This window comes from Aegilops tauschii, chromosome 4, assembly GCF_002575655.3.
Source record: "Aegilops tauschii subsp. strangulata cultivar AL8/78 chromosome 4, Aet v6.0, whole genome shotgun sequence".
In the NCBI taxonomy this organism is placed as follows: Eukaryota; Viridiplantae; Streptophyta; class Magnoliopsida; order Poales; family Poaceae; genus Aegilops; species Aegilops tauschii.
In genome coordinates, this window is record NC_053038.3 from 239,642,876 (window position 1) to 239,669,470 (window position 26,595).

A 26,595-nucleotide genomic window follows, 5' to 3' on the forward strand; every position below is an offset into this window, starting at 1 on the left:
CCCGACCGCCACTCATAAGGAAGACAATCAATAAATAAATCATGCTACGACTTCGTTACATAACGGTTCACCATACGTGCATGCTACGGGAATCACAAACCTCAACACAAGTAATTCTACTAATCAACAACTTCCCACTAGCATAAGTCTAATATCACCATCTTTGTATCGCAAAACTATTGCAAGGAATCAAACATATCATATTTAGTGATCTACAAGTTTTATGTAGGATTTTTCTGACTAACCATGTGAATGACCAGTTCCTATCATCTCTCTAAATAGATATAAGTGAAGCAAGAGAGTTTAATTCTTTCTACAAAAGATATGCCCACTCTCTAACAAATATTAGTGATGCAAAAGAGCATTCTACAAATGGCGGTTTTCTATGTGAAGAGAAACAGGCAACCCAAACTTCAAATGATATAAGTGAAGCACATGAAGCATTCTATAAAGCCATACTCAAAAGATATAAGTGAAGTGCAATGAGAACTCTATAAATCAACCAAGGAATATCTCATACAAGCAAGGTGCATAAAATAAAAGTGAAAACTAAATGCAAAAGACGCTCCAAGATCTGCACATATCACATGAATGAAACGAATCCGAAAACATACCGATACTTGTTGAAGAAAGATGGGATGCCTTCCGGGGCATCCCCAAGCTTAGGCACTTGAGTCTCCTTGAATATTTACTTGGGGTGCCTTGGGCATCCCCAAGATTTAGCTCTTGCCTCTCCTCCTACTCCTCACATCGAGACCTCCTCGATCTTCGAACACTTCATCCACACAAAACTCAACATAAAACTCGGTAAGATCCGTTAGTATAATAAAGCAAATCACTACTCTAAGTACTGTTGCAACCCAATTCATATTTTGTTTTTGCATTTTAGCTACTGTAATATAACTTTTACATGGCTTAATCCACTGATAGGAATCGATAGTTTCATCAAAACATGCAAACTATGCATCAAAAAGAGAATTTGTCTTAAACAGGACAGTCTGTAGTAATCTGAACATTAACCATACTTCTGGTACTTCCAAAATTCTACAAAAAATAGAAAAAATAAAAAATTTGTATAGAAAGACACTTCAAAAAGAATCAGAACCGTTTGACGTTCCAGTAAAAAAATAAAAATCGCGCACTACAGCCAAAGTTTCTGTCCTGCACCTTACAAACCAACAAGCGTTGTAAACATCCTAAAGGCAAACCTTGGCACATTATTTTTATAATACAATGGAATTGTACATGGTGATAATTATTTTTGTTGAAAAGTTTCTGTAATCAAGATTCACAAAGTTTCCGTGAGCATGAACAAAGTTCAAGGAGCTCCCCCACTTCAACAATGCTTGTCTCTCTCACTTTCACTTTTCTTTTTGAAAAGGATGTAGGTTCCCCTCTTTATTTTTTTGTTTTTAAACTTTATAAAAGCACTCAACAGAAATAAATGACTCTCTAAACTTCCGGGTTGTCTCCCGGGCAGCGCTTTCTTTAAAGCCATTAAGCTAGGCACATAGTGCTCAAGTAATGGATCCACCCGGATCCCAAGGTATATCAAAGCCAATTTTAATTAACAATGATTTGTAATTAAGTAGTGAGCACAAAGTAACATATATCATGTAATGACGAAGTCTAACTCTCTTCCTATGCATCGGCGTGTCATAAAAAACAATTCATGCACACATAGTAAAGGCCAATGCATAGTATAAACAGTTTCTTGCAATTTTACCATGTTGGAAACATAGAGAGGTGGAGATATAGTTCCTCTATCATAGTAATTGCAAGTAGGAGCAGCAAGCACATGCATATTATATCTATCAAAATCATCATGTGCAACGGTAAAAGGCAACCCATCAATATAATCCTTAATAAGGGCAAACTTCCCCGATATAGTGTAGTTTGGAGAATTCAAAAAGATAATAGGACTATCATGCGTGGGTGCAATAGCAACAATTTCATGTTTAATATAAGGAACTATAGCAAGTTCATCTCCATAAGCATAATTCATATTGGCATCTTGGCCACAAGCATGGCAAGCATCTTCAAAAAGGGATATTTCAAGAGAATCAACGGGATCATAACAGTCATCATAGCAATCATCCTTCGGTAACCACGAAGGGAAATTAAACAATGTATGAGTTGAAGAGTTACTCTCATTAGAAGGTGGGCACGGGTGATCAATCCGCTCTTCCTCCTTTTGTTCTTCGCTCTCCTCCTCATCTTTTTCATCCAATGAGCTCACAATGTCATTAGTTTCTTCTTCCATAGACTCCAGCGAAATATTAGTCTCTTATTGGACAGCAGGGGAGTCCTCATTATAAGGTTTAACATAGGCATTAGAAGCATAATTATCATAACAATATTCAAGTATTGCAAAATTTTCAGATTTGTAAAGAGTAGCATCATACTTTTCAATCAAAGAAGCAATTTCATAAGCACCCTTAAAAGCAACAAATTCTTCAATTTGTTGAACATCATAGTAATTATAAACACCCTTAGCATACGAAGATACGATTCCATTATCTCTAAACTCACATTGGTAGGGAAGGTGTTTCTTAGGGTCGTTAGAACAACAAGTAAAATCATATATTTCACATAAATTCCAAGCATAGCATTGCATAGTATTAATTTGATGCTGTAAAAGTTTCCCTTTTTTAGATAAGCGGTGTCGCACATAACAAGCATGCTCATCTAAAGATCTGCCCTGAACTAAGCTAGTTGGGGTTTCAGCACGAGCACAAAGGGGTCGAAGATGATCCATGTAAAAAGCTTCAGGAGTGTGATAGATTTTGAGTGGTTCTTCAACCATTGGTTCAGCAGGTACAACTAATTTTTTTGGTATTTTGCGTTTCCTACCCATAACTAAAGATAGAAAACAACTAAGAACAGCAAATAAAAATTACTTAGTGATAAAGCAAACAAGCACACACGAGAATATTCACCCCACGCTATGACTCCCCGGCAACGGCGCCAGAAAAAGGTCTTGATAACCCAACAGTATAGGGGATCAATTGTAGCCTCTTTCGATAAGTAAGAGTGTTGAACCCAAGGAGGAGCTCAAGGTAGAACAAATATTCCCTCAAGTTCTATCGACCACCGATACAACTCTACGCACGCTTAACGTTCGCTTTACCTAGAACAAGTATGAAACTAGAAGTACTTTGTAGGTGTTGTTGGATAGGTTTGCAAGATAATAAAGAGCGCGTAAATAAAAAGTAGGGGCTGTTTAGGTAAAGAAGCAACAAAGTTAGTATAGCGAGTGTGGAAAAGTGGTGGTAGGAGTGGCGAAATTGTCCCTAAGCAATTGACTATGTTACTAGACCGATAGCAAGTTTTATGTGGGAGAGGCCACTGCTAGCATGTCATCCCTTACTTGGAATTCTATGCATTTATGATTGGAACTATTAGCAAGCGTCCACAACTACTAACATTCATTAAGGTAAAGCCCAACCATAGCATTAAGATATAATGGTCCCCCTTCAATCCTGTATGCATCAATTTCTATGCTAGTTTGAAGCTTCTGTCACTCTTGCCCTCCAATACATAGTCCTATCAACATATAATTAACCCTATGGTGTGATCCACGCACGCGCTCATATGATGGGCACCAAAGGATAGCAACATAACCACAAGCAAATTAAACCAATCGTAGCAATTCAGCAATCACCGATAGGACAACGAAAATCTACTCAGACATCATAGGATGGCAACATATCATTGGATAATAATATGAAGCATAAAGCACCATGTTCAAGTAGAGGGTACAACGGGTTGCGGGAGAGTGGACCGCTATAGATAGAGGGGGGAAGATTATGGAGATGTTGGTGAAGATGGCGGAGGTGTTGGTGTAGATCGCGGTGATGATGATGGCCCCGGTGGCGTTCCGGTGCCACCGGAAGCGAGGGGGAGAGAGCCCCCTCCTTCTTCTTCTTCCTTGACCTTCTCCCTAGATGGGAGAAGGGTTTCCCCTCTGGTCCATGGTCTCCATGGCATGGGAGGGGCGAGAGCCCCTCTGAGATTGGATCTGTCTCTCTGTCTCTCTGTGCTTCTGCGCTCTAGTATTCTGCCCTTTCACCGTTTCTTATATATCCGGAGATCCGTAAATCTGATTGGATGAAACCTTCGCCAAGATTTTTTTCTGAAAATTAGCTTTCTTGCGGCCCAAGAAGAGTAGCAACCGCCTTACGAGGGGCGCACGAGGGTCAGGGGCGCGCCCCCCTGCCTCGTGGCCACCTCGGGCACCGTCTCGCGTTGATTCTTCCTCCCATATTTCCCAAATATTCCAAAAGTATTCTCCGTCCGTTTTTATTCCGTTTGGATTCCGTTTGATATGGGGTTTCTGCGAAACATAAAACATGCAACAGACAGGAAATGGCACTGGGCACTGGATCAATATGTTAGTCCCAAAAATAGTATAAAAAGTTGCCAAAAGTTATGAAAGTTGTATAATATTGGCATGGAACAATCAAAAATTATAGATACGACGCAGACGTATCAATCTCCGAGGGGAATAAGCTTATATAAAAAGGAATATTTAAAGTTTGGCATGACTTGGCTTTGCTGTCGCTGCACTGGCGCCCTCCGCGCTCTCAGGCGGCGCTGTTCTCTTGGCCGTCTTCTTCTTTAGAGGCCATGGCGATGAAGAACTGCTAGGCTAATTGCTAGACCAGATTCTCACAACTACGCCCCCTACCTGGCGCCAAAGATGTAGGGGAAACGACACCTATGGGATCAATGGAATCCCTTCTACAGTTGGCGGGCGCGGGGTTGTGAGAAAAGCAGGTCTGACAGGAAACACACGGATCGTTTACCCAGGTTCGGGCCGCGAAGATGCGTAATACCCTAGTCCTACTTTGGTGGATGTATTGAGCGTACTTGTGTCCTTGAGCTAGCTACGGGGTGTAACTTGCCCAAAAGAGCCGAATCCCCCCCTGGTCGCCTCGGGCCTCCTTTTATAGGCAAAAGGGGTCGCCACAGTGGCACACAGGAGGTGGAAAGGTCTACAGTGCGCCAGCTTATCGCCTGGCGTTATGGGACAAAACGCATTAAATGCGCTACTTAGGTGTCCATTAGCTTTATCGGGGACGGGAATGAGGCCCGTCCCGTCTGTCGCTGCCCGCTTGCATCGACACGCGCCCGGGCCAGCGAAGCATGCTGTGCCATGTAGGCAGGCAGGCTGCTGCGGTGACGTGGTGGTGGAGCCTTCACGAAGATCTGCATGCCACCACGCAGGTGCTTGCTGAGTCGGTGTAGAGGCCGCCCGTCGCCACGCAGGTGCCTGCCCAGCTGGTTGAGCTAGCAGCTGTTGGGAACGGTGGTGGAGTCTTGGCTGGTGCGTGCCCGGCTGTGGCCCTGCTGATGCCCTCGGCAAGGGTCTTGCCGTGGGGCCCGGCAAGGGTCTTACCGTGGCGCTGCGGTTGCACCCGGCAAGGCTCTTTCCGGGGGTCTTGTATGTTTCCTCGGCTAGAATCCTGCCGAGGATCGTCGTCTTCTGGTCCTCATCTGATCTCATGTATCTATGACCTTGACAAAGATCTGCATGCCACCACAGAGGTGCCTCCCGAGCCCTGGGTCCAATGTAGTCGTTGGTGACGTTTGGAACCCTTGGGCTCAAGGGTGGCTCGCTCTGCCGGCGTCGGGCAATTTGCCCCGGCAAGGGTCTTGCTGGGGGGAGTCCACCTCGCCTCTCTGATCTTTAGTGCTTCTGGCCTTTTCGTTGTCTCGGGCTTCGGCTTCTCTCTGGCTTCCCTCCTCTGCCCTGTTAAGTGTGGCCGTGGCACGTGGCTCTAACTGCTCATGCACAAGTAAAGGGGTCAAAAGGAGAGCCCCTACTTTTGTACACCGACATCGTGCGAGCCCATCTATGTGTTCTCGCTCCTCGTCTCTCTCAAGGAACGGCGGGTAGGCAATTTTGCCATCAATTGAGATCAGTTTGCTCACACTCCGGTCCCACATGTCAGTGTGACAAGAGGAGGTGCATTGTCCGACTGGCCATACGCATACTTGGTTTTGCACCTTCATACTACTCCTTCCTCCGTTACAGTTTACAGGGTGGGCTTCATTCTGATGCATTTCTCTCAATGCATTTCCACCACCAGAGAGACTTTAGACGCGTTTAGTTAATATTCAGTTAATTAGGGGCGTGGTAACCGCAATCAAGTCCACATTTTTCTCCCGATGTACTATGGAGTGGAGTAAGTGCATGCATGTGTGTACCCGGGGTGGAAGCACTGCATGCATGTGTGTATGCATTATTTCCTCTAGTAATAGACGCCGTGCTATAACTACCAATTCTATTTTTCAGGCCGATCGCTAGTCGCCTTGGTCCCAGAGATTTTTTTTGAAGCGCGCTCTATAAATAGTGATGGATGGAGTAGTATGAGTGGATTCAAAGAAGAGCGTATTGATGGTTGCTTCTTCCGAGCAACTTACAGTGGGAAAGGTGGGGCTTATGGTTTGACTGCTCATTACTCACTATTAATGTGGCGCAACGACCAGGCTGAGTCTCCCATGCGATTGTGCACTAATCCCTCGGTTCTTAAATATACTCCGGAGTATTTGTCTTTCTAGAGATTTCAACGAGTGACTACATATGAAGCAAAATGAGTGAATCTACACTCTAAAATATGCCCATTTGAAATTTCTAAAAAGACAAATATTCAGGAACGGAGGAGTATAATTTTGTGCATGGCACATGGACTCGGATGCTGAAGAGGCTTCTGGCAATGCTATCAAGCTTCCATCATTGTGTTTACATAATTGACGTACTATACAAATAATTTTCCAGCGACATGAAATTGTACAATGCTTTGAGCTTTCAGCTTTTGTTTCGTGTGTCTTGCCATCGATGCTCTTTCGGAAACAATAAAAAACTAACTTCCTTGCTAATGCATCTCAATGATTAGCAGATCAGAGCTAATATTTACAATGAAGACAAAGTTGTGAAAAGGTGTTAAACTAAAATTGATCCATGCTTTCATTGGCAGCAACGTCCCCCCAGCTCTGTCTAAATCAACAAGGCATGTTGAAAAAAAAGTAGCTGTCTGGAGCATGCAACATTCCGATCATTTTGTGCAGTTCCACTAAAGTAGAGCTGAGCGTCCCTGTTCCAATGATATTAAGTGTGATTACTATAATAGAGGACTGCTGATGAAACAATAAACACACAAATAGAAGCTGGTCACCTTTGCAGTCTCTCTTAAGAGTAACTAGTTGGAGAAGATTAAGAAAATAGTTGGAGAAGATTAGGCTCGGAGTTGGATGAGGAGGATAGAGCAAAACCAATCTCCCTTTGTGCAGTCGCACTAAAATGTAGAGACGTTGCCGTGCGACATTTTAGTACAACTGCACAAAACACTCTTAAGAAAAAAGTGATTTGTGTAGTTCAAAAAAAGGTCGCAATAACAACGAGGTGAAAGATAGCCCTGTTTGCAAAAAATAGGTAGAAAGGAAACAATTACTGGCCAATAACAGTTGATGACACATACGACGACAAAAAAGAAGCATATTCCTGGTATTACGGGAAGATAACCACACAGTTGTGTTTGTCTAAAACGGTGTGAGGACAAGATTGCAATATGGAAAGTACGCCGGACGATCTACATTTTGGGCAAAGAACTATGGAAGATCCACATGCAAGATTTTCCAGATGCAGCGACATGGGAAGACGGGCAGTGGAGCAACGCCGGAGGGGATACCTGGGGGTCGTCGGGACGTAACTAGGCGAGCGGCGGCGGGCGGGGTCTGCCCATACTGCGGCAGCGAGCAGGTGGCGTAGGCCCTACCACGCCGGAGCTTGGTTAGAGAGAACGGTCGGTACCGCAGATCGGGACGTGCTGCTCCGGCGCCGTCGAACGGAGAAACGATGCACATCCTCCCTTTCTGCCGACAGACGGGATGCGGCCGGATCGGTGACCAACGGTGGGAGAGAGAGAGGCCACCGCCGCCTTCTGTGAGATACTCTGAAGAGAGACAAACCCAGGCAGGCTCCATTGTATATAGTGGAGCGGACTACCTTTTTCTCCATAAAAATCGTTTTATATTCTGTGTACGTGCCATTGAGCGATATAACTTTATTTGAAAATAACGCGCCAAGGCATTAAGTCGAACTTTGTTTTGTGCATGCGTGGTACACGACCTCCGCAGGTAAATAACCGCTACACGCGTTCAGATTAGCACGTGGGCTGCTATTTTCATACAGAAATGAGCTCCACCGTGTACCCGCACGGGTGTGGCTGGGCACGAAGCCTGAGTACGTGCACCTATTCTCTTCGTGTACGTACACCACACATGTGGGGTTGTGTGAGAGAGATACAAACGTAGAGAGATATAGTGTGTGGGTTCATGAGTGTTTTTTTGGGGGGGGGGGGAGGGTCAATCAAAAAATGTAACACATGCAATGTGTGTGAAATAGAGTCCTGGATATATCATATATATAGAGGGGCGATCCACGAGAAGAGAGTGGCGGTATCATCGGCTTGAGGTATCGATAGAATCGAAGAGAGGGATGATGTGTGTGTGTGTGTGCACGCTCGATCAATAAAGAGTGCCATCGAATTTGTGTGTGCCCACGTCAAAGATATAGAGTGGTTGGCCTACTGGAACGTGAGAGGTGACAGGTACAGTTTGTCTCTATGGCTTGGATACCTACCTACAGCGCTCGATTACCGGTGTGTGGTGGGGGAGGCCTAATTAATTATAGAGGTACAATGGCTGGTATATGTGTGGAGGAGGAGAGAGGCCTACCTTATGTATTAAGGGAGATCGATCGACATCCATGCATATGTGTAGGAGAGGAATAAGGTTGGGAGAGAGACAGAGCTAGAGTGTTAGAGGGGGTGGTAGTGGAGTTGCTTCTAACAAATGGTGGGAGTCTCGGAGAGGCTTGCTAGACAAACGGAGGGCACACATGCAATATCAATAAGAGAGGGGATGGCTGCCCTGTCTATGCATGTGCGTCGGAGAGACGGGTCAGGAGGCATGCATGAATGATGAGGGGGGACGATATAGCTGTGGTAAGAAGACGTAAATACATAGAAAGATCAATCGTCCTTTCTCAGAGAAAGGAGAGACATAACTTGTGAGGTACGTCGAACGATGGGTGGGGGGAAAATAGTTAAAGTCGACCTAGGTATATGTAGGGAGATCGATCGGTATACATGCATGTTTGTGTTAGAAGCAAATAAGGCCCGGGGAGAAGGATAGGGAGAGAGGGATGCATCTAGGAGGTGGTGCGGGAGGCATACCATATCGAGGGGGAAGGAGTGTGCGGGTACAAGATCGATGAAAAGAGTGGTGGGAGTGAGGCATGGACGGTCAGAAGAGAAGAGGGGAAGCTTGTGTTTGTGGTAGGCACACCTCGCTAGAGAGGCATATCGATCGATGTGTGCCGTAAAGAAGGAGCTGGGGGCCAACTGTAACATCCCCAGCATCACACTACAGTAATCTCCCCCTAATGAAGGTCATGTCATCATGATCATCATGCCAAAATGCCACTTGTCCCAAATCCGCTTCAAATTGAAATTCAAATTGCATGTCAAATATTTGCTACTTCTTTCATGCAAATAAAGTAGTTCATCCTATGGCAATTAATCCCTAGATATTTGTCATGTAGAACCAAAATTTTTGCAAAGGGTTTAAGTGACCTAAACTACTTAAAATAGTGACCTAAGCAATAAATTAAATGCCTTTTTAATTTATAAAATTTGCAAAGTATTTCAAAAGTCTCACAATCTTTTGTGGCAGTGAACATTAATTCTTTGAAATTGTTTTGGCCAGTGGTATAATTTTGCAAAGTCATTAGTGGCTAAAAAGAAAAAGGCAAAAGCTGCTGGAAAAAGAAAAACAAAAGAAAAAGAAAAAGAAAAGGAAAAGCAGAAGAGAGAGAGAACCCCCTGTCCCCCTGGACCTCAACCAGCCTGGCCGGCCCAGCTCCCTGCACGGCACCCCCTACCTGTTCCTCGGTCGCGCGCCGCTACTGGGCGCGGTCGGCATCAAACCCACCTCGCCGGTGCTGCCCCGAGGGGATAAGGGCAACACCTGGGCCTCCCCCTGCCACCTCTCCCACTCGCCCCTCCCAGATCCACTCCCCTCTCTCCCTCGCTCGCGCTCGCCCTTTCTCCCAACTGCCCGAGCACACCTGCCGCAGTCCTCCGTTGTCACTGCGGCCGCCATCGACCCTGAGCTTAGCCTGCACGTCCACGAGCTCCGCCATCCTCAGCTCCTTCGACCTCGACCTCGAGCAGGAGCTGAGGGGCTTTGTAGAGGCCGCTCTCCTCTGCCCCCTTTCGTCCCTTCCGCCGGTGAACCTCTCCGATTCCGGCGCCACTTTTCTACTAACCTATCAACATGCCTCCTTGCGCCTTCTCGGTGAGCCTCTCCCCCTTTTCCCTCTCTCCGTGAACCTTTTCGCCACCCGTAGCCGCCGCTCCGCTAGGACCCGGACGCGTCACCGCCGACGAGCTCGTTGCCGTCGTTGTGGCCGTTGACACGCTCGCCCGAGCTCACCGTTGTGCTCCTGGGGGTCCCAGGAGACCAACACGCATGGGCACACGCCTTCCCGTGCCCCTAAGCACCTAGCTCGACAAGCACCTGAGAATGCCGCCGCCTCTGCTCAACGCCAGCGCCGATTCCGACGAAAACACCACCGCCAGCAGCTGCGCCGCTCACTCCCCGTTCGAGCGTGCCTAGCCCCAGCCCCGGAGACCCCCTGTAGACGAATCCCGACGAGGCCGAGTGCCCCCCGCCGGGTTTTTGTGCTCGCCGGCGTTCAGCCGCCGGCCCGCCGACGTGGCTGGCATGGGGCCACCCCAGGGTCACCGCCAGCAGGCCCCACGGGTCCCCATTGACTGGTTTGAACAGTCAACGTCCTGACTGGGCTTCTCTGTGACGTTGACGTGCATGCCCCACCACGTAATTAGTTTAACTAAACCAGTTTTATAGTTAAAATTAGTTAGTTATTTAGTTAAGACACTGACAGGTGGGGTCCAGGTGCTAATTAACCCTGTTTAGTCTTAGTTAAACTTAGTTAAGCCCTGTGACTGTGACATGTGGGTCCCACTGGCCCCACATGGTAGGTTTGACCCTAGTTAGCGAGTCTGTTGACTGCTGACGTCATCCCCACGCAATGCTGACGTCATAATTCCTTTTCTGTTTTATAATAGTTCCAAAATTTGTTTAAAACTTTAGAAAATCATAGAAAAAACGTAGCTCAGATGAAAATGTTTTCTACATGAAAGTTGCTCAGAAAAATCCAACGAATCCGAATGCGCGGTCCGTTCATCTGTCACATGCCCCTAGCATGCTGAACATGGAACTTTCCCCTCTCTTTCATCTGTCCGGAAAATGCCTAACACCAGGAAAACCCCTCCGGATGTTTTCCCTCTCCGTCTTGAACGTGTATTACCGCGTTAGTTCACCTCTAGCACCGCGTATTGCCATGTTATGCTTTATGATGCTTTGTTTACTTTATATTTATTGTTTCTTCCCCCTCTTCTCTCCGGTAGACCCCGAGACTGATGCTGCCCCTGTGATTGCTTACGTCGATGATGACACTTCTTCCTTTTCAGCAGAGCTTCCAGGCAAGCCCCCCCTTTGATCATCCCGATACTGCCCATTCCATTCTATCATGCTTGCATTAGATTTTGCTACTGTAATTGATTGCTCCTATTCTGATGCATAGCCTTCTTTTGTATCTGTTGTTGTATCTTACCTGCTTAGTATAGGTTGGTTAGTGATCCATCAGTGACCCCCACCTTGTCCTTGTTGCCCCTGCTTAATCATTGAAGATCCGATCAACGAGGTCGAAGACCAGGCCCCGGCACCGCACATCACTTTCCCCTTAGTTGCTCGACACTACTGTGTTACTATCGAGTGCCGTGGGTGAGACCTCATCAACACTTCTGATGTTAACCCGGTACTGTAGCTATTCGATCGTGGTCATCGAGGGTGATTCTGCCTTAACCACTTCCGATACGACTCTGTCGTGCAACCCCTCAAGTGTGAACCTCGAGGGTGGTTCCTCTTATGTTCACCTTGATGATTACATCCAGTGGTATCCGTCGAGGGTGACTCCTCAGGTTTTCCCCTTCGTGTTAGACACACGGTTACTATGGTTACTATGACTTTACACTGAACCATGTTACTAAAGGCGGGTCGGCCCTGAGGGTTACCAGTGCGAGCATATTTGCGAGTGATGAGGAGTCGGTTAACCTGGAGTGTGCCCGCGAGATAATTACGAGGCGTGGCCAGGCATTCTTAGCCCTTGCCGCAAGTCCTCGAGACGGGGTGACGGGGTCACATCTTTCGTGAGTCTCTACTTGTTACCGTGCGTTCCTAATCCACTACGATTTGGATATTTGATCCGAGGGGCCTCTGGCCTGATAGCACTAACCATCACGTGGGCATAGTATGGGCGTTCTTCGGCGTATGCATCAGCCGAAGATTAATAGACGTCATGCGACTGAGCAGCGCGCGTCGGGTTGGACTACGTAAGCACCTGCCTTTTTAAGGAGGTAGCTAGGTCTGCTCACCGGCTGCCCACGCAACGTGCAGGAGTTCCCGGGGCGATGGCCCATGACCCCTGGGGGCATAGGTTTAGTCTGACGTGCATGACCTCTCTATTAAGCCTAGGTCGGGTTGCGGCGTATTGTTTGGCCGAGGCCGGGCATGACCCAGTAAAGTGTGTCCGACCGGAGTTAATCGAGCTTGGTGGGTAAGTTGGTGCACCCCTGCAGGGAAGAAAACATCCATCAATAGCCTGTCCTACGGTAACAGACACTCGGAGATGTATCCCGATCGATACAACTAGAACTGGATGCTGAGGCATGTTTTGGATATGTTGCTTCGGGAGTCGAGAAAGGATCCCGGAGCGTTGGTACAACAACATAAATATGACTTATGTTATACTACTCTACTCCCTCTTGTTGCTGCAAGATGGTGGTTTCCAGAAGATGCTAGTCTTTGATAGGACTAGCTTCTCCCCCCTCTTATTCTGGCATTTCTACAGCCCAGTCCACATATACAGCCTTCCTTTGATAATGTTGCATATGTAGTGTAGATCCTTGCTTGCTGAGTACTTCGGATGAGTACTCATGGTTGCTTTGCTTCCTCTTTCCCCCCTTTTCCATTCTTCTCGGATGTTGCAACCAGATGGTGGAGCCCAGGATCCAGACGACACCACCGACGACTACTACTACCCCGAGGGTGCCTACTACTACGTGGAGATCGCCGATGACCAGGAGTAGTTAGGAGGCTCCCAGGTAGGATGCCTTGACTTTTTGATCGATGTTGCTTTTGTGCTAGCCTTCTTAAGGCAAACTTGTCTAACTTATGCCTATACTCAGGTATTGTTGCTTCCGCAGACTCTTGTGTATTCGAGCTTATGTATTCGAGCCCTCGAGGCCCCTGGCTTGTAATATAAAGCTTGTATTATTTTAATTTGTGTCTAGAGTTGTATTGTGATATCTTCTCGTGAGTCCTTGATCTTGATCGTACACATTTGCGTGTATGATTAGTGTACGATTGAATGGAGGGCGTCACACCAACACACACCGTGGGTGAATGACCTAAAGTGAAAAGACAAATTTGCGCGATGGAGCTAGGGAATGCTGAGGGAGGGTGAGAGGGATGCGGGCATGTGCATGCACGACAGAAAGTTAGCGCTAGCTACAAAGATAAGAGGATTGTGTGGGTGTAAAAGATGAATAGAGATCATGATTCATTATAAAAAGCGAAGGATATTTGAAGAATTTATCATAGTGTTTTAAACCGACGCATGCGTGAATGTATATAACGGTGATACACATGGTGTGGTTATGAACATGTTATACTACATATAATATATTTCATCTCTACTCTTATAAAAATAGAGTTGTTGATGATGGTGTGCCTGCTATCCTGCAATATAGGCCGTCCGATTTATATCTGACGAATAGGAAGGAAACTATGGGAATTATGAAAAAAGATACCCACACCCCTCTCCATATTTGCAAATAAGGCCTCCCCTTGATCATGTTGATGTTCCGTGGAACGCATGGGCATCTTGCTAGTACTACATATAATATATAGAACATTGATTAAAATTTGGGCTAATGTGTGGCTTTTGCAGCTCAAAGCTAAATACTTGTCATAATGTAGGGGGCGGGGCACTATACTTTGTGTGATAAACACGATGTACGTATGGAACATGGTTTAGATTATGAATATATAGTTAGTACATCAAATGTACTATTATTTGGAATCAACAACAAGTGTATTCAAAAAATTGAATTCGAGTTCATATAGTACACATATTTCATATCTATCTCTATAGTAATCATGTGGTGTGTTGTTAAGATAATACACGAATGATGGTTCAAGTTGGCAACAATCATGATTGTAGATTCTTATTGAAATAGATAAACGAATTCAAATTCAGTTCGAATTGCATCGGTAGTATAAACATTTGGAATGCACTAAAATGATGGTATGAGTAGGTTACATGCATTATACAGCCAGCGAAAAAATTTAATTGGACATAACATTTTGGTATGAGTAGCTTTGAATAACATTTGTATAGTAAAACGGGACAAGACTCTCTCTTTGTGTGGTGTGAATAGTTTTATTTTTTGTTTTTTTTCATTGAGGGAAGTGCGAATTGATTTGTTACGTACAAGTACAATATTACACGTTAGGCTTGTCCCTAAAATTTAACCTGCGCGTTGTTATATCCCGAAAATTCAGATTTCGTGCTCCCAAAACTGGCGCCTTCACAACCCGCACCTTGCTATTCCGAAATTACAACGCGCGCGAAAACTCCCTCCAGCTGCCAAATCCCGACACGCGAAATCCCCGTTCTAACCCTGAACCGAAAGGGCCGCTAGTTCAAATCGGTGGGGGGTACTTTTGTAACACACCCTACATTTTGGACAAGCGCGTCCCTAAGTCATGGTTCCCCCCTCCCATCGCCTCCTTTTCACCATTCGAAATCCCAGGCCGCCATAACCTCTCCGCTCCAGCCGCGAAACCCCACCGTCCTCCGTCCGCCACCTCATCGTTGCCTAGCCGGAGCCTCTTCCCCGACGAAGTCGTCCACCGCAACAGCTTGACGTCCTCATCCACCTCCCCGGATGAGGATCCGTCGTCCATCTCGTCGTCCCGCCAGTTCAGCCGCCCCGTCCTCCACCTCCAAGGAGCTGCTCCGACGAGCGCCTCGTCTATCGCGGCTGGTCCATCCCCACAACACCGCCTTAACCTGCTCCACCGGAACCGCAACATCCTCACCGACTCCTCGGACGAAGCCGAGGCCTACTCGACGCCACCAAAGAGGTTGTACACTCATCGCATCACACCTTCTCCTTAACTCGACCTCCCGGGGCCGACGGTGCTCCATCCCGCACTCCCATGGAGCGGCTACCTCGAAGCCGGCGCCACGGGCGACATCTCTATGGCGGCTCTCCCCCAGTGTGAGGCCCCTTCGACGGCAGCGTCCATACCAGCCGGATCTGCTGCTGCTGCTGCTCCGGCTCTCGCTCTCTCGCTCGCACTGCTGCTGCTCTGGCTCTCGCTCACTCGCTCGCGCTGCTGCTACTGCTCCCCCCTCGCTCGTGCAGCTGCTCTGCTCGGATTTAGCTACACTTCAGTCGACTGAATTGACTTTTGGGTTAGTCGATTTTCAGGGAGTGGCGGGTCTCGCCGGAGTTAAGGAAGAACCACCCACAGCGGGCAGGGGGGCTCGCCAGAGAGGTACCCATTATCTGTCTTAGGGTACTGGGTGGGGTGCTGCTCGCCGGCGGTGGGGGTGCGGTGCTGGGGCGGTGGCGTTGGGATCTCCGGAGAAAAAGCTTGGAGCAGGGGGCTAGAGGAATGGCCGGGGCGGCGGCGGACCGACGGTGGGTAGATGTTTCGGGGCGGCGAGGCAGCGGCGGACCGGCGCTGGGGAGTTGTTTCGGAGCGGCGAGGTGGCGAGGCGACGCCGAGTTCGACCGGTGGTGGATGGCGGCTCAGGGGGGTGTAGGTTGAAGATGAACTGCAGGCGCTCCCTAAACTATCCCATGTGAAGTGCCTCTCTGCTACCATTGCGTTCAGTTTCGACAGTAACATTCAGATTCCATAGTAAATTTCACTTTCGACAGTTAAGTTCTGAGTCAACAGTTTTTGCCTCATCTGTTGTAGTTAGGTGGTTTTTGGTGATGTAAATTTTAAATCTATCACTTTTTGGTAATGCATTTTACATCATCTATTGGAGATGCTATTAGAACCCCACTTGAGATTAACGATGTCTATCTTGTGCTACTTTAGCCTTGAAGTCTGACAGCTCACCGGAGCTGCTCCAACGACGGAACGATCCATCACAATAGAGCAGTGCCCTGGACGCCATCTACAGATTCCTCAGATCTTCCTCCACACCTCCGACAGCCACCTCTACCTCAACTTCTTTTGCAACCAAGCCAATGATGCTGAGGTCGACACAGCTACGGCAAAGAGGTTGTAGACTCGTTGCATCACTTATTACTCTACATTCATGTCGATTCATTAATTAGGGCTATTTTTGTTCAACGAAAAAACATAGCAACAGGAAATTTTCCTATGGCACTCTACTATTCAATTATTCATGCATTTTGTTGAAAGGAATGGAGCAAAACATCCACCTGGACCTACTTTTCAAAATCCTATGCATGAAAACAAGACCAAGTGCATTAGTGGCAGAATAACATTCTAACTGTACACGCTTTCATGTGGTTTCACTTTATTTTCGCCACGTTTCTTTGCATTCCTCTGCTCTTCCAATTCCTGTGAACCAAACACCCAAGTTGATAGAAATCCTTTGTTTACAAATGCTCTGTTTACAATGTGCATTCCTATCCTATTCCGGTGCTTTTCCTATCCCTGCGTTTTTAGAATCATGCAAGCCAAATGAACCCTTACAGAATTACTTCAGTTATAGGTAGGTGTCGAAGGAAACTTTGTGTGGTTTGTCCTGCTCCTGCTGCGACGTCGTCCACCTCACCTGAGCTCCTCCATCGACAGAAGAATCCACCAAATCAGACATCACGACTCCTGACCGTCTTTCGCCTCCTCAGATCCTAGCATCATCATCACCAACAACTCTCCCATCGCTGTAGAGCGGCCGTGCCACTTCTATACATCTCTCAGTCGTCACACCAGGCTTGTGCATATGGGATTCTCCGCACCGCTGCTGTGCATCTAGGAACCGCAATGGAACCTCCGCATTGTCGGCCCATCGAGTAGCGCCCTGCCCCCTGCACTATTGACATATGATCCAAATTTCTATCAAACAACAGTAAACAAAGTGGAATTTATCTAAATTAATCAAGACAACTAGTGACAACCTGCACAAGGAGATCTAGATAGGAAACTGAGAGAAGTAAGCCTAACTTGTAGTAACTAAAAAGGAGAAGCTATATTTTCGCGGAACCTGGATGGAAGAAAGGCACAACTCAAATGAAGCCCTGGAAATCTCATCAAGCATTCAGAACATGACATCAACCAAACTGCACAACCGTGGATAGTTCTGGCAGTACTGAATTCTTATGGACTTCTCATAACCGAACTATGATTAGCTAAAAAAAGGAAGAAAAGAATATGCATAAACTGAATAAGCATATATCGTCTTCTAGAGCCTCTTACTTTGCTTAGCGTTCTTCTAGCGGCGTAGATGCTACCTCCCGGCATAGCGCTGCATGACCTTCCCCATCCCATCCCTGTTGCCTTGAACCGCATCTCTGACACCTTCGCATACACACACCATAGAAGGAATTAAGAAACAGCGAAGGCAATAAAGTCAAGGTGAAAATCCAAAACAAGGCAAGAAGAAACCTTGTGTGTCTTCGTCTTGCAGTCGTGTGACGACCTAAGACCGACGATCGAGAAGCCTTCCAATTATTTTGTTGTTGTCGTGTGTTTTATTTTGTTTGTTGCATTTCATCATGTCATCATGAGCATTGCATATGCATCTTTTCATAGAACTTGCATCCGTCATAGTTGCCGCTTCTTCCTCGTCTCTGTTGACCCCCTCTCAGGACAACCGGACCGCTCTCTTCCATCTTCTCTGAATCCATCAAACCCCCTCGTCTCCATGCCTTTTGTGAAACCCCTCGCGCAGGTCCCAAAGCTGTCCCGAACCTGACCTGAGCAGTCGTGACAGATGGGTCCGGATCATCCCCAAACATCCCTAAAATATCTTCGTTTTATTCATTGGACTCAATAGCCTATTTCTTTCCGCCCGTCCGATTACGATCGGAGGGGCTAGGTAGCCCCTAACCAAATACCCACCTGCTATATATAACAGTCTAAACCCTAGCCCCTACCTGTCCCATCCGTGCTTTCCCATCGCGCCGCCGCCAGCCCACCTGGTCTCCTCCTCGTCTTCCCCACTGAGCAAACCATCATCCATCTCAGATCCACCCCCACCAACTGTAGGCTCCGACCACCTCCCGTGATTTCCGGGCCACCCAAATCACTAGCAAGCCCCAGCCTCCTCCTTCCCGCGCCTGCAACCAGCTTCTTACCCGAGTGTCCCCGCTTCCGTGCGCGTCCAGCACCAAGGAGAGGAGCTCCTCGAGCCCCACGGCTCCAGCGCCTGGCCTTGACTACAACCGCCCCTGCCGGCGAGCTGGACCACCAACGGTCCACGAACCAGGCCGCTCCCGCACCCCACCTCCTTCCTCTCGCTTCCCTGTCTTACTACATCACCTCAGATCTCTCCCTCTCTGTTTGCTCGAACAAGACAGCGACGCCGCCTGGAGCTTCTCCACCGCCGAATCCCTCCATCTCTGGTTCCGTCCGGCCCCGCTGCCTTGCCGGAGACCCAAGACGCTGCCACGCCACGGCGGACCTTGCTAGCAGGTCCCGTCGATGAGCCCCTGCTCCTTTCCTCTCCTCCTACTTGCCTTTCTCTGAGCTTCTCTGACCCCGCCGCGACGCCCTCTGCAGGTCGACATCGCCGCCCTGGATCCGCGCCAAGCTTCGTCGTCCCTGCGCTCTAGCAGTCTCGCCAGATCCGGTCGGTTTTCGTGCGCCCTCGCCCTGCCAAGTCCCTCTGCTGCTCCCCTGCTTCGCGCTGCTGCCTCCCCTGTGTCCAGAGCAGGACGAATGCCTCCGCACCCTGCTTCTCGTTCTGCCCAGGAACGAGCACCGCCCCGTGTTGACCGGTCCAGCGCCAGCGTGGACGAGCGCCACTCGCCCGCGCGAGGCCACCACTACTCCCGCCGCAGCCCAGCTCCCTCGCGCGTAGCCTAGCCCACCACCGAGCCGGCCTATGGGCCCTCTGGTGAGGACGCGCCCAGCCCCTCTCCTATGCACTGGTGGGCCAGCCAGTTTCGGCCCATGCATATTTTTTTTCCATGCGCTGTGAATTTTCCCATTTAACCAAAAACTGCATATTTACAAATTGCCCCTCCATGTTCATACATTTTAATATCTCACAAACCATGCATCATATGTAAATAATTTATATTTGTAAAATGCTTAGATTTTCATCTAGTTTCATGATATGCAACTTCCATCCATGTTTAAAATATTTAACTTGCTGTTTGCTTTAATTTTCTTAAATGCCATGCTAAAATGATTTATTTCATATCTAAATAACCGTAGCTCAGAATTAAATAATATTTATATGTAAATGGGGTAGAAAAATGCATAGATTAACATGGTGCACTTTATTTTCCTGTTTAACAATGATAAAATTGTGTTTAGATCAGAACAGTACCAAATTCGAACTTGCATATGGGGATTTTCCGAAATTGCTGTTTGTTGCTTCCGGCCTCATTGGAACTTGCCTAGATAGGTAGTTTCATTATGCCTCACCTCTTGTCAGGTTTAACAACATTTAATATTGTTGGGTACATCATCGAGAGTGAACTAAATATTTAAATGTGGTGTTTCGTCAATATGCAACTCGTTGCATATTGAGCTCCACTTAATTTGTACTCCCTCCGTCCCGTAATTCTTGTCGCAACGACATTTTTTCAAAAAAAGTCCTTCAGGTTTATCCGACCGAACCCGCGGTCCAGTCATCTCCTCCACTGCTCAGCTCCACCACACAGCTCCCCCGGGACGCCGGCGATGTCACGTAGCTCGAGCACACAGCGCCGCAGCGCAGCTCCACCGCAACCCCGGGCGGATCCACCTCTACCGCGCGCAGCTCCACCACTCCCCCGCGCAACTCCATCACTCCCCTTTCCCGCATCCCTAAATTTCCAAGCTTTTCCCCATCCCCTTTCGCAAATCCGGCACTTGCTGCCCATCGATTCGCCGCCGCCACCACAAATCCTGGCCACCGTCGAGAGGGGAGAGCATGAGGAGAAAAAGGTCACCGGCTCCTGCCTAGAGGGACCAAATGAGTGGCAGCGGGCGGTGGCGATGCACGGCACGGTCAGAGTCAACCACAACATGCTGCTGCGGGTCACTGGAGAGGCGTCCTCAGCGGAGCTCGTCGGCGTCTTGTATGCCAGGGCGTCGAAGCCGACCAACGCGTCCACCGCCTCGTGTCCTGGAGTGGGCGGCCACAACTACAATGGCGCCTCCGCGTCCGCCGTGCTGGTCCGCCTGGCTGGCGGCAAGAGCTGGCACCAGGACGACGACGGTGGTGAAATTGAGGAATTGCAGGAGGTCAGCCGTCGACATCCCTCCTCTATTGGTGAAGCATCATGGAGTAATCCTCTTAATTGATATGTTGGTGTTTGTGATCCAACTCCTGTTAATTTTACTTTAGAAAGAATTCCAATGCATTTGCTACTACCTGTGGTGTGTATATACTATTAATTGATCTCCAGATTGTGGAGCTGTAAGGAACATTGTGGAGTAGTCCTAGTAATTGATCATGTGTGATTGTCTCCGTGAGTAGTCCTGTTTATCGTCCCTGTGTGCTGTCTAATTGTTCATGTAACATCATGGATTTTTATGACCTAACTTATCATGTGTGAATAAAATTAATGGAAAAGGGATCCATTCTTCTTCAGACCTTGTTTGTTTCTTTCTGGTTGAATGAATGGAGTACAGTAAAGTTCATGAACAAGGGACTTTTTTTTGCAATTGCAAACTCTGAATGCTCATGTCTGGAAGTGTTTACAAATTCAGAGAGTTCACATGACTACTGGTCAAGTAATTCAGTGTAAATCTAGTCTGAAACTAGTAGAGCTCTTGGTGATTTACAAATACAGTGTAAATAAAAATCTGTGACATGACCACTGATCATGTATGCAAGATGTTGCTACTGGATGAGCACAAGAACTACTCGGTAGACTTTGATGTATTTAAAAGTTTGACACCTGATCATGTATGCAAGATTTTGCTACTGGATGCATGGATGCATGACTGGGACATGACTATTCAGTAGATTATGTACTCCAAGTAGTCAAGATCATCTAAGTTAGACCAAATTGCAAGATTCAAATTAATCCGAAGGCCTTGACTAAATTATTCAAAATAATTGAAGTAATTCAATAATTCCAAATAAATTTTAAAAATCAAATAAATGTATTCTTTGGATTGATGATCAAAGTTCAAAGAATTAGCCTAATTGCAAATTGATGTTGATTGATGAATCTAGAGAAAAAGCCTTTCAAATGAGTTAGGCTTTGAACTTTGATGATTTTTTAGTTCAAAGCACTTTGAGTATTACACAAAATTCAGTAAACTTTCCTACACTGGGCACTACAAACTGTCAATACAGTACTCAAAATTCAGTTATCTTTTCAGTAGGAAAATTTCTGTAACAATCTTCAAAACCTTTCATTTTCCTACTCTTGTTCGCAATAGTCATTATCAGCTTACTGTCCATTTTAGCCTAGCCTTCAGTTATCTTTTCACCCATTTTTCTGTCCATTCAGTTATATTTTCAGTAGGAAAATCTCTGTAAAAATTATAGTTTACTGTCATTATCAGTTTACTGTCCATTTTTTTTCAAAAAGTTGCCCATTAGTCACATATTTGTCCATTGGCTATGGCATATTGTAGTAGTAGTGAAAATGGGTGCAGTTCCCTGCCTCAAGTGGAGCATCGACATAACTTGACAGTATATGGGTGTTTCCTAATTTTAATTTTGTTTTCTAATTCGAATTTCAACTACAGATGAGACTGTATTGTGCATATTTACATCTTGGAAAACATGTTCTAAGTCAGTTTCTGAAATTTACTGTATTGGCCATCCTAACTGAAACATGTTATGATGTTCAGTTTGCTCATGTTTCAAAACGTCATAAAATTGTTGTACCTGAAGAGCAGAGGTGTCGGGCAAGTTTGATCTTTGATCTGATGTAAAAAAAGTTTGATCTTGGATCTTGCTAAAGATACTGCTGATACCGATCAATTGCTGCTACATAAGATACTGCTCCTACAGATACTACTGCTACAGATGATACTCCTCTGTATTGATCAATTGACCTCCTGCTAATACTCTGTGGCGGAAATTACCAGTGACCATCGCTCAGGTGGGCAGCAGGGGAGCTCTTGCGATAGCTCGAGCAGGGGAGCAGTAGCGCATGCCTGGCGGCACAGGAGAAGCACGAGGATGAACTTGAGGTCCAGGCGCACGCGGGAGCTTGAGGAGGACAAGATCCATCAGATATTGGTGGCGCAGGTCCTAGGCGGCAGCGGCGGAGAGGATCCCGGCAGGAGTGGATCACGGCGGCTGTGGCACAGGTACTGGGCGGCGGAGGAGCTGGCCCTGGGCGGCGCAAGTGACGAATTGGTCAACGACAGCCTTGGCCCGATGCACGGGAGCTGCATCGGGCGGAGGAAGACGGAAGCACTTGTTTGTAAAATATTCGAAGATACAAGGGGTTTTTGTGCAAATTTTACATTACACTATGCTCACGACATGAATTTCGGGATGGAGGGAGTAGTATTGTTTGTTGCACTTTGCCATGCCATGCCTCTTTAAACTGTACATGCATGATATTTGATTGTGCATCATGCCATGGTTATGATATATGTGTTTACCATGATGTTTGCTTCTTTCGGTTGCGCTTCTCCTTCATAGTTCCGGTTACGTAGTGATTGTTAGGATATGTTCAACTACGCCCGTTCATCTTCTTCCTGGATTCGATCTTCTTCCTAGCGAGATTTCAGGCAAGATGATCATTACCCCCGATATCACTTGTATCTTTGCTTGCTAGTTGTTCGTTCTATCGCTATGTCGCGCTACCTACCACTTGTTTATCATGCCTCCCATATTGCCATGTCAAGCCTCTAACCCACCTTCCTACCAAACCGTTGTTTGGCTATGTTACCGCTTTTGCTCAGCCCCTCTTATAGCGTTGCTCGCTGCACGTGCGTTGCAGGTTATTCCATGTTGGAACATGGATATGTTGGGATATCACAATATCTCTTATTTAATTAATGCATCTATATAGTTGGCAAAGGGTGGAAGGCTTGGCCTTTTGCTCGGTGTTTTGTTCCACTCTTGCCGCCCTAGTGTTCGTCATACCGGTGTTATGTTCCTTGATCTTGCGTCCCTAACACGGTGAGAGTTCATGGGCCCCTCTTGATAGTTCGCTTTGAATAAAACTCCGCCAACAAGGCCCAACATTGGTTTTAACATTTGCCTAATAACAACTAACACTTCCATAGGGACTTTCCGGACCCCGAGGATTTTTAATCAACCCCCCGGGCCAGTGCTCCACTGAGTGTTGGTCCAAACCGGGCGATGTCCGGCGCCCCCTGGGCAACCAGGGTCTCAGCTAACCCGATGTCTGGCCCATCCGGTGTGCCTTGAGAACGAGATACGTGCGGCTCCTATCGGGATTTGTCTGCACATCGGGAGGTCTTGTTCATTTTGTTTTACCATTGTCGAAATGTCTTGTGCACCGGGATTCCGAGTCTGATCGGAGGGTCCCGCGATGGAGGATTGTCTCTGTGGATCGTGAGCTTGTCATGGCTAAGTTGGGACACCCCTGCAGGGTTTAAACTTTCGAGAGTCGTGCCAACGGTTATGTGGCAGATGGGAATTTGTTAGTATCCGGTTGAAGTGAACTTGAAGTAAACTCAACTAATATACACCAACCGCATGCGTAACCATGACTGTCTCTTTTCGGGTGAGTTCGAGAAGAGAACACGGTTGGGTTATGCTTGAACATAAGTAGTTCAGGATCACTTCTTGATCATTACTGGTTTGCGACCGTTGCACAGTTTCTCATCTTATTCTTGTACTCGTAAGTTAGCCACCATACAATGCTTAGTGCTAGTGCAACCTCACCACTTATCCTTTCCATACCCATTAAGCTTTGCTAGTCTTGATACCCACGGTAATGGGATTGCCGAGTCCTCGTGGCTCACAGATTACTACAACAACAGTTACAGGTACAGGTAATGCCATGATATGACGTGAGAGCGATGCTTGATTGCTTTTGGAGTTCTTCTTCTTCTTCGATCATCCTGGGATTAGCAGGGTAGATGTCATTCTTCTTTTTTGTTTGATTTCATTTGTAGTCGGATTCTGCTATTCTGTATGATGATTTACATGTATTGACGTATTGTTGTATGAATGTTCAAACTTGTGGCGAGTGTAAGCCTTTATCTTGTATACTCATCTATTCAGTACATGGTATGTTGTAATGATATCCACCTTGCTATGCGCTCGAAATGCGGTTGTGCCCCATCATGAGTTCATCATGTCATTGGGATAGAATCGCATCTTGGGTGCTACAAGTCATTCCGGGCGGCCACTGTAAGAATGGAGCGGGGGGGGGGGCTTCCAGGGAGAGCGCGATGGTGCCGGCGGTGGGCATGGCCAGCGGCACCCTGACAGTTCCTTGTCCAACCATGATCTACTCATATACACACAATGGCAGGGAAAACTCAAGGATCATGTGGGAAAACCTAGATGTGATGCCAAGCCAACGGCGGCGCGGCGGTGGATCAGGTGAGATAGATGGAGAATTTGTGGTGGCGGTGGCGGTGTATCAGGTGAGATCGATGGAGGATTTGTGGTGTCGGCCCGCAATGAGATAAGTTCGTGTTGCCCCGCTTTTTCACATGTTTGGCCATGTGATGTGGAGAAGGTGTAGATAATTAAGGAGGAGGTGGGCAGAGAGAGGAGATTTTTTTTTGAGATTTAAGAGAGGAGTTTAACTATTCATGGGAGGTGGGGAGGTTGAGTCCAGGGAGAACCAACGCATATGCCATCTCCGTTGCTAGATATGTGTTCGTATAGAGGGGGTTTTGTTGTAGTGGGTGAACTATTTTTCATGTGAGCAGATTGTATTGGATGAAATAACTATTTCACTCAAAGTGTATCCAACCTATTGAATTCGAAGATCACCGCATTACTAAATCATATTTCATATATAAAGGTGGAATAAACCTTTGTTGTGGTTTTAAAGATATAAATAACTAAACATAGAATGATGTATGGGTATTCGTAATCGAATACAGATTGGATTTGAATTTAGTTGCCAGGGCCTAGGGTAAACTTGGATGCTAATTCTCCCAAATTTTGAACGAAGCGGCAAATCACCTACTCTCTTTTGTTGGCAGCACGAAGCCAGTGTTTGGGAGATGGAAATTACTATCTACCCTTGATACTTTACATCCCATCGGCCCGATTTCCACTGTTGTCAATAGGGGTAGGTTAGTAACTTCAATCAGATGTGACACGACCACCTGTCACCCCATTCATACACGGTGGGCGTCAACCATGGGCGACAAACACTAGGTGCCAACATACACTTGGGCAGCAAAACAAACTCTCCTCGGGTGAAATCGATGTAGGCAAATATTTTAAATAGGGGCAGGTGTGTAACTTCACTCAGACGTGACACAACCGTCCTACCTGTCAGCTACGTTCATACACCGTGGGTGCCAACCATGTGCGGCAAAACACCCTCTCCTTGCCCAAAATCGCTCCCGGCAAATATCGGGGAGATGCCGTCCGATTCCCAACCGACGAGATGTATGAAATTTTAAACGGGGGCTAAGTTCATAACTTTCCCACATTTTAGACAAGCGCGCCCAAAGTTTGAGATCCCATCCCTCTCCCCCTCCATTTCCCTATTCATACACCATCGTTGCCAAAACACCCTCCCCAAACCGGCCAGCCTCCTCCGTCCGCCAGCCCATCCTCCACCTTGCCGGAGCCGCTATCCCTACCCGTCGTCCACTTCAAGAGAAGGACGCCTCTCAGCCATGGCATGGCACCAGGATCCTTTCATCGCGTCCTCTTAATTCATCAGCATCGTCGTCCATGTTGTCGTGGCCTCTCCTATGAGCGCCTCATCCACGGCAACATGACATATCCCCCAATGCTGCCGTTTGCCATCTAAAGTCTTCTTCTGCACCGCAGATAGCCATCGCACCCGCAGCAGCCTCAATGTATCAGCATGGGCCTACACGGCGTTGCAACAGAGGTGGCACTATTTCAAATCTACTTAAGTTATTGTTCTCACCCGGGAAACAGACTGTCACTTGTTTACTGCACTTTTCTTGTGCATACCAAATCGTAGTGGCTAGTTGAAAGAAAACATTGGTTATGAAGTAGCCCTTTGGATCTGCCATGGCATGGTCACTATACTCGTAAATCTTATGATTTCCCCCCTATATATTCAATACCATCATCCTAGGTGCTTCGTCTCATGCTAGCACTACTCCTCAAGACCTCAA

General features: G+C 47.0%; 1 long non-coding RNA gene across 1 annotated transcript; it reads left to right on the forward strand.

Moving 5' to 3' along the window:
• The first annotated feature begins 20,049 nt into the window (after nucleotides 1-20,049).
• On the forward strand, nucleotides 20,050-22,953 carry LOC120962931 (uncharacterized). The gene is made up of 2 exons (XR_012181897.1): nucleotides 20,050-20,607; nucleotides 22,414-22,953. It is a non-coding gene; the product is annotated as an uncharacterized lncRNA (long non-coding RNA).
• Nucleotides 22,954-26,595: the final 3,642 nt, after the last annotated feature.